The sequence below is a fragment of the Crocuta crocuta genome, unplaced genomic scaffold (assembly GCF_008692635.1).
Source record: "Crocuta crocuta isolate KB4526 unplaced genomic scaffold, BGI_CrCroc_1.0 scaffold282, whole genome shotgun sequence".
In the NCBI taxonomy this organism is placed as follows: domain Eukaryota; kingdom Metazoa; phylum Chordata; class Mammalia; order Carnivora; family Hyaenidae; genus Crocuta; species Crocuta crocuta.
This window is the reverse complement of record NW_027529174.1, coordinates 7,927,773-7,935,929: the sequence shown is the minus strand read 5'-3', so window position 1 is coordinate 7,935,929 and position 8,157 is coordinate 7,927,773.

The following is an 8,157-nucleotide window of genomic DNA, read 5'->3' as shown; positions in this document are numbered from 1 at the left end:
AATGGAAGACAGATAAATAGAGGAAAGAATAAAGGCTTTGAAATCAAACAAATGGGAATAATACTAAGATTACGTGTTTTGAGGGGAGATTTAAAAGACATAATGCCTTTAAAGTGCATTTATGGGGACCAAAAACATTGTAGTACTTAAATGATAGGCTTTTTGTCATTATTAATTATTATTATCAAAAATATACAACACATGAATATACCAAATATATTTATTTTTTGTGGCAAATTTCAAAAAAGATATAATACAAAAATAGGAGTAATAAGAAAATGAACTCTCATGCATTTAATTCTAAGTTTTAATAGTTTTCAACAAATAGCCATTCTTGTTTCATTTATGTATCCACCTTCAAAACATGTGCTGGATTACTTTGAAGGAAATTCTAGGCAGTATTTTACTTATAAATGTCTCTGGGATAGCTCGAAAATATGCACATTCTTTTATTTTTAACATAACCCAAATATTATCATCACACCTTAAAAAATTCTTCAAAATCATCACATGTCCAGTAAGTGTTCAAGTGTCTCTCCTATTGTCTCCTAAATTTTTTGTTTCTTTGATTCCAGATCCAAGGAAGGTCCATACGTTACAATACTTTTGCCTCAGGTTTTATATGTGAGTTCTCATCCACTCCTTTTCTTTCTTTGCCATTTGCGGAGGAAATGGGATATTTGTCTAAGTTTCCCAGCCTCAGTTTTACTTACCACACCCCCATGGTGTTGCCCAAAATGTTCCTGTCCCTTTATTTCCTGTTAATTGATAGTTAAATTTATATCCAACTTCATTTTTTTTGGCAAGAGTTGTTTATAGGCAGTTTCTGTACTTTCACCAGTACGCAGATCTGTCTGATTTCTTTTTTTTTACATTTATTTATTTTTGAGAGACAGAGTGAGACAGAGTGTGAGCGGAGGAGTGACAGAGGAGACACAGAATCCAAAACAGGCTCCAGGCTCTGAGCAAACATTCAGCACAGAGCCTGATGTGGGGCTCAAACCCACAAACTGTGAGATCATGACCTGAGCTGAAGTCAGCTGCTTAACTGACTGAGCCACCCAGGCACCCCAAGATTTCCTCTTTTTTTGTGATATAAGTAGTCACTAATTATCATTGCTTAGATCTGTTCTTTGACTTGAATGGCAATATTCTAATTCTCTATTTTTCTTTCTTAACCTAGAATAATATGAAAAGAAATGTCTCACCATTTGTTTATCCTTTGTCAGAATTCATTTGGAAGAGGCAAGATGAATGCTAGCATCTCTTCTTTATATATTCCAATTTTTGCAATAACAAGATGGTTTCCTAATAATTCTTTGAAGGCAGCAGTTGATTAGAGCTGTGCTGATCTTCACAGAGAGATGGTATGTACTACACACAACACCCAGCACAAGCCTGCTGGTTGCCCCTCACTGGAGGTCTGTAGGCCAGGTCTGCAGGACTCCCAGCCAAACACTGTCCCTTCTCCTCAGGTCTAGGTCCCAGTTCTGGTGATTGCTTCTCTATGCTTCCAAGATCTAATAATTGCAACTTTCCCCCTTTGTTTTCCTGGTCATAGGTGGTTGTTTTTTTCCTATAGTTACTACCTATATGATACTTTAATGATTACATTTTCTTCTAGTTCTAAGATTTCATTTTTTTTACATATTTAAATCTCAGAACAATTTGGAGTCACTCCAATGAATAGGGCCAGAGATGGAATCAGTTTTATCTATGTTTCCTATGGTTTAACTAGTTAGCCCAACAGTACTTATTGTAAAGCCCAGGTTTTCTTGGATATTGTTTGTTCTTCTAAATGTATTGTGTAATTAACATGGCAAGCTCCAGACAAAGGCATTTAATACACGATAAAGGCAGTATTTAAGTCGGCGGGGAACAAATTCTTGTTGGAGTGAAGAAGTGTTGCTGTTGTGACACTAGGAAGAAGCGAGGCTAAACAGAAAGGCTAAGCATCCTTTATTTTCCCTTCCAACATCCAGTTGTGGCACTAGTGCCCCCAACAGGCAGAGACTTACTGAGGCCAGCGCACGAACAGAAGTGTGGTCAGTAGGGAGGCCCAGGTTGCAAATTTAGTCAATTATTCATGGGTGGGTTTTGAAACGGAGACACAAGAGTTTAACAACTGGCTGTTTACAGTCTTCTGCTCTTATAAAAGAACTGTCACTAATAGCATTGTGCATATACCTTTTCATAGATTTGCTGGTGCATTTTGAGATGGATACCTAGATATTTAGATTGATGGGTCAAAGAATAAATGTAGAATATTGTCAAATTCTCCTCCAGGGAGATTTACCATTTTGTATTCCCAAAAGCAAGGTTTGACAATGCGTTTTCCTTCAGTCTCGTCACCATATAGTTACACTTTGGGATTTTTTGACTATTTCATTGGTGAGAAACAGTATTTCAGCTTTAATTAGCACATTTCTTATGGAGAGTTGTGAATATTTTTATGTAATAAAGAGCTATTTTCATTTCTTTTTCTGTGAACTACCTGTTCATATGTGTACATTGCCCATTTGTATTTTACCTCTCTGCCTTCAGAAAGCTTTTATATATTAGAGGTAATAACTCTTGGAACTGATGTAATTTTCAAACCCTTTTTCCCATTAGTCACTGTGTTTCTTACTTTGCTGTTTGGATTTTTTGCAATGGAAAGTTATTTCTTAATATGGTTAAATGTAATATATCAGTTTTTTTTCATACTGCATCTAGATTTTGCCTATTTAGAAAATTTTCCTCTCATGCTATAAATTCCCCCATGTTTCCTTCTTGCTTTATAGTTCATTTTTTTTGTATTAAAACTCTAAACTAGTTAGAATTTATCTTGTCTATAGTGTCAAAAGTGGATACAATTTTATCTATTTTCATTATGGTTAGTTAGTTATCCCAACACTACATATTAAGTGCTCATTTTCTCCCCACTGTTTAAATGCTGCCTTCATCATATACTAAATTTCCATATGCAATAAGATTGATTTATAGTTTACCTATTCTATTATATTGGCCTGGCTTCCATTTGTACGCATAGGATAGTGATTCAGAAATGGAAACTCTGGAAAATGTTTTAATAACTAAGAGAGTTAGTCACTACTTCTGGAATCCATGTCCTGATTATTATTTGCTCTGTTAAACGAATTTTATAATTAGCTTGCCAAGCTCCAAAGAAAATTAGCTTGTTAATATTTTCTTGGAAAAGCTTTAATGTTATAAATTATTGCAGGGAAGAATGAATTCTATATGACATTGTCCCTCTGTCCAAGAATATGGTATGTGCTTTCATTTGTTTATACAGACACACACATCTGTTGGACATATGTTTATATACAGGTATGCTATGTTTTCTTTTGTAAATGGAACTGTCTCATTCATAGCATCTTTTTAAATATTGATTTTATGATTTTACAATCTGACATCACCCTGGAATTCTCTTAAATTTCTCCATCAATTTTTTTTTTGGTTTTCCACATATATAATTCTATCAACTGCAAATAAAATTCTTACTTTCTAATTCTTATGCTTTTGTGCTTGACTACTTTTATAAGCTAATAGTTCTAATAAAAATGTTAAATAGTAACAGAAAGACAAAATATATTTGCCTTATGTCTGCCATTAATCAGAAAGATTCTAATGTTTTCCCATTAGGTAAGATACCAACTTTAGGGCTATGGTGTGTGTGTGTGTGTGTGTGTGCGCGCGCGTGGTGCATGTGTGTGCACATGCATGCATGCACAAATCAGATTTTTGTCTTTAAGGATAATAAATTTCAAATACTGTTAAATATCTGAACATGAGCATATGATTTATCTCTTTAGCTCTATTAATACATTATATAAATGTGTTTGTTAATATTTAACTATCATTGCATATTGTATTCCTAGAATAAATCCATATGATCATCATATATTTAATGTTGGTAAGATTGGGTTGTAATTTTACTTTTGGTACAATCTTTTATGTTTAGAGTTAGTAATTCACTCATTTCATTCCTGTATGAATTTGTTATTTTCCTTTTCTTCTGTTCTAGAATAGTTTAAATAGACTGGGGACTTTCTTATCTTCAGAGTATGGCAAAATTCTCATCTAGACCCATTCGAGGTCTTTTATTATTATTATTATTATTATTATTGGAGCAATCTCTTACTTTCCCTACTTATTTCATGATAATTTATCTATTTGGATTATCTTTTAGCATTAAAGGATACATCTTTATTTTGAGAAATTCTATTTTGCTAGAAAATTATTCATCTTATCTATATTTTCAAGAATATTTGCATAGAGGTATGCAGACTAATGATATATTTTCTTAAACTTTTTTTTAAAGTTTACTTATTTCTGAGAGACAGAGCACGAGCAGGGAAAGGGCAGAGACAGAGGGAGGCACAGAATCTGAAGCAGGCTCCAGGCTCTGAGCTGTCAGCACAAAGCCTGACATGGGTCTCAAACTCACGAACTGTAAGATCATGACCTGAGTCAAAGTTGGACACTTAATTGACTAAGCCACCCAGGAGCCCCATGATATATTTTTCATACTTATAATACTTCTAAATTGCTCTATTCATGTTTTCTCCCCATACTTTTTAAAAAAAATATGATGACTACTAGTTTTTTATTGTAATCATTTCAAGTAAACGAGCTCAATATTGGGTTAATTTCTTAATAATGTTTTGTTATATATTTCAATTTTGGAGTTGGTTTAATTCTTCTGCTTTGTTTGGTTTATAGTTCTTCATAAAGTTTCTTTTACTAAGCAGTTAGGTTATTAACCTACTTTTCATTTTTCTTGTTATATTTACAAATTTTCCTCTAATACCTAATTTAGCTGTGTTTCATCAATTCTGGTAATTTGTGTTCTCATAAATCTTTATTTTCAAGAATATCTGAAAATTTGGTTCCCTCTTTGCCCCCAAGAGTTGTGTGATAGCTAATTTCATGTGTCAACTTGACTGGGCCAGAAAGTGGCCAGATATTTGGTCAATCATTATTCTGGTGTGTCTTTAAGGATGTTTATGATGAGATTAACATTTGAATTGGTAGACCAAGTAAAGCAGATAACTCTCCCTAATGTGGGTGGGCCACATCCAATCAATTGACGGTCTGAAAAGAATTAAAAAGCTAATCCTTTGTGGTTGTTTGATATGGGGTATTAATCTTTTCTGGCCCTTGAGTTCAGACTGAAACATCTGCTCTTCTTGGGTCTTGAGACTGACTTCCAGATCAGGCTTCGACTGAAATTACACATCAGTTCTCTTGGGTCTCCAGTATGTCGACTCACTTTTCAAATCTTGAGACTTGTGAGCCTCCTTAAATGCCAATCTATTCTTTGTAATATATCTCTCCTTCCCCCTCTCTCTGTTGAGAGAGAGAGAGACAGAGAGAGAGACAGAGGAAAGAAGGAACGAAAGAAGGAAGGAAGGGAAGGAAAGGAGACACATAGATAGATACGTAAAAAATAATGTATGGGTTATACTTTTCTTGTATAACCCTAATACCAGTTGTTTATAGATTTATTTTTAAAATCCCAGGTGGAAGGTGCTTTCTGTTTTATAACTTTGGAATGCTTCTGGTTTTAATTGCAGTATGGTTATGCTATTTGTTATTTATGTTATTTCAATCACACACACACACACACATCCCTACTATGTCTATAACCATTCTATTTTGGAGGGAAGGAAGAAATTGTTTTGGCTTGAGACTTGTATTTTACCTTCCTGTTATTAATGTTTCCTATTTGTCCTTCTATCTCCAGTGGCTACTGTTTTATGGAAGTTGTTGCTCTGGGGTGAAACCCACTGCCCTGGACTGTTTGCCTACACAGAACTACTAAACCAGAGAGAAATAAACTTCTATTTTCTTGAGTCTGAATTTTAGATCTTTCTTTAGCTTACCTTACTGTAGCTAACAATAGACAAACTTACCAAGTTTGTGGCTCTGAAGAGAGACTGGCTCAATGACAGGAAGCTTTACAAAATAGTTTTAACTAATGCAAATAAAATGTGGCACACATTTGAGAGTAATTCATAAAAGATGCTTTCTAGTATTTTGCCACTTTTTTCCATACAACTTCTTAAAATTCTAATAATTATATTCCACAAATTAATTGTTGATCTTATATCCAGAGATTTATAACACAAGCCAGTAAGTTATTAATTTTGAATGAATAAATAGTATAAAACATTTATCTTATTACATTTGAGCTTCTGTAACAGAGTACCATTACGGAGTGGCTATTTCTCACAGTTCTGGAGGCCAGAAAGTTCAAGATCAGGGTGTCAGCAGATTTGGCATCTACTGAGAACCCATGTCTTGGTTCACAGGTGACCATTTTCGTGCTGTGTCCTCACATGGTAGAAAGAGTGAGGGAGTCCTCTGGGATCTTATAAGGCCACAGATTCCATTTATGAGGACTTCACCATTATGACTTTATCACCTGTCAAAGGCCCTGCCTCCAGATACCATCACACTAGGGATGAAGCTTCAACATGAATTCTGAAGGGACACAAATGGTCTGTAGCAACACTGTATTCCTTAAATGACTAGATAAATATGTAACACATAAGTAAAGACCAAGCAAACAATCTGACTTAAAAACTGTATGCAATACATTAGAAGTGGTTGTGAAGAATGTAAAAGTCCTCTTCTCCTAATTGTCTTAGAAACTTCCTTTTAGAAAGTGTTACTAATAGTATTGTTTCATTTTATATAAGCAATAATCTTAAATTTCCTCATTTCTTAGGTAACAACTGAAGAAATGACTACTTTGAAGTTGTAACTGGCCAAGCTTCAATGCAGTTCCCATCAAGATGAAGTAAAATAATTATTTTTATTTTTTATGTTGTTAAATTAGGAAACAGGCACAGCTCAAATTTCTATGTATTTCAGATAAAAATACTACAAAAATAAGTTGAAAATTGAATTTTTACATATATGAAGTGGATAGTTAACTTAAAAGCAATTAATTTATGAGTAACATTTTTGAAATGAATGTGCAGTCAAAGCCTTATCCCATTTCACTGTGGCTAACAGCTTCAATTGCTTATTCAGGATTCTCGGGGAGTAATTTATAGTTACCAGAATTGCAGAAATTTTCCTGGTACCACAATTTAGAGATCAGAGATCCTATGAAGTAAGCAGATGTTGGTAGGGTGGTATATTACCTTCACCACCATTCATTCTCATAACATCAGGTGATGCAATAATAATGCAATGTTGGGACTCTTGGGTGGATCAGTCAGTTAAGCAAGCATCTGACTCTTGGTTTTGGCTCGGGTCATATCTCATGGTTCATTGGGTTCAATCCCCACATCAGACACTATACTGACAGTGTGGGGCCTGCTTGGGATTCTCCCTTTCTCTCTGAGCCTCTCTCTCAAAATAAATGTTAAAATAATAATAATGCAATGTCTTGTCTTGAACTCCGTTACTACAGTAGTAACAGTTTGAAAACTAATGTTCATAAATCATTTAATAGGTATGGTGGTAGATTTATAGCAAAAGGACATAAACTGGAGTGAATTCAAGTTTTTCCTAGTACATGTCCCTTATACATATAAGCACTTCAAGGTAAACTGGCCAAATACAATGTGATTCAAATTGTGACTTAACTGCAAGCCTACCTTAGCATAAGGTAAGCAAAATTCTACAATATATTTAACACACTTGAGGTAAATTATCATATAGCTTTTTAATCTTCAGTTATTTCCTTAAAAAGTTTGAGAGATTCTATAATCACTGTGATAATGTATGCTTAAAGTAGTCTCATAAGAGCTGACCTCTTAACCCACAAAATATGCATGTTTCTAAACTTTATATATTATTTAAAATATCAAATTCTGATTACCTTCACAGAAATCTGTCATATGTTCCTAATTTACAAAAGCTTAATATTATTTATTTAAAAACATTTTTAATGTTTTATTTATTTTTGAGACAGAGACAGACAGCATGAGCAGAGGAGGGTTAGAGAGGGAGGCACAGAATCTGAAACAGGCTCCAGACTCTGAGCTGGGAGTCAACACAGAGCCCGACATGGGGCTCCCACAAACCGTGAGATCATGACCTGAGCTGAAGTCGGACGCTCAACTGACTGAGCCACACAGGCTTCCCGAGGGGGCTTAATTTTACTATTGTTCTTATGGCAATATAGAGGAGTTCTAT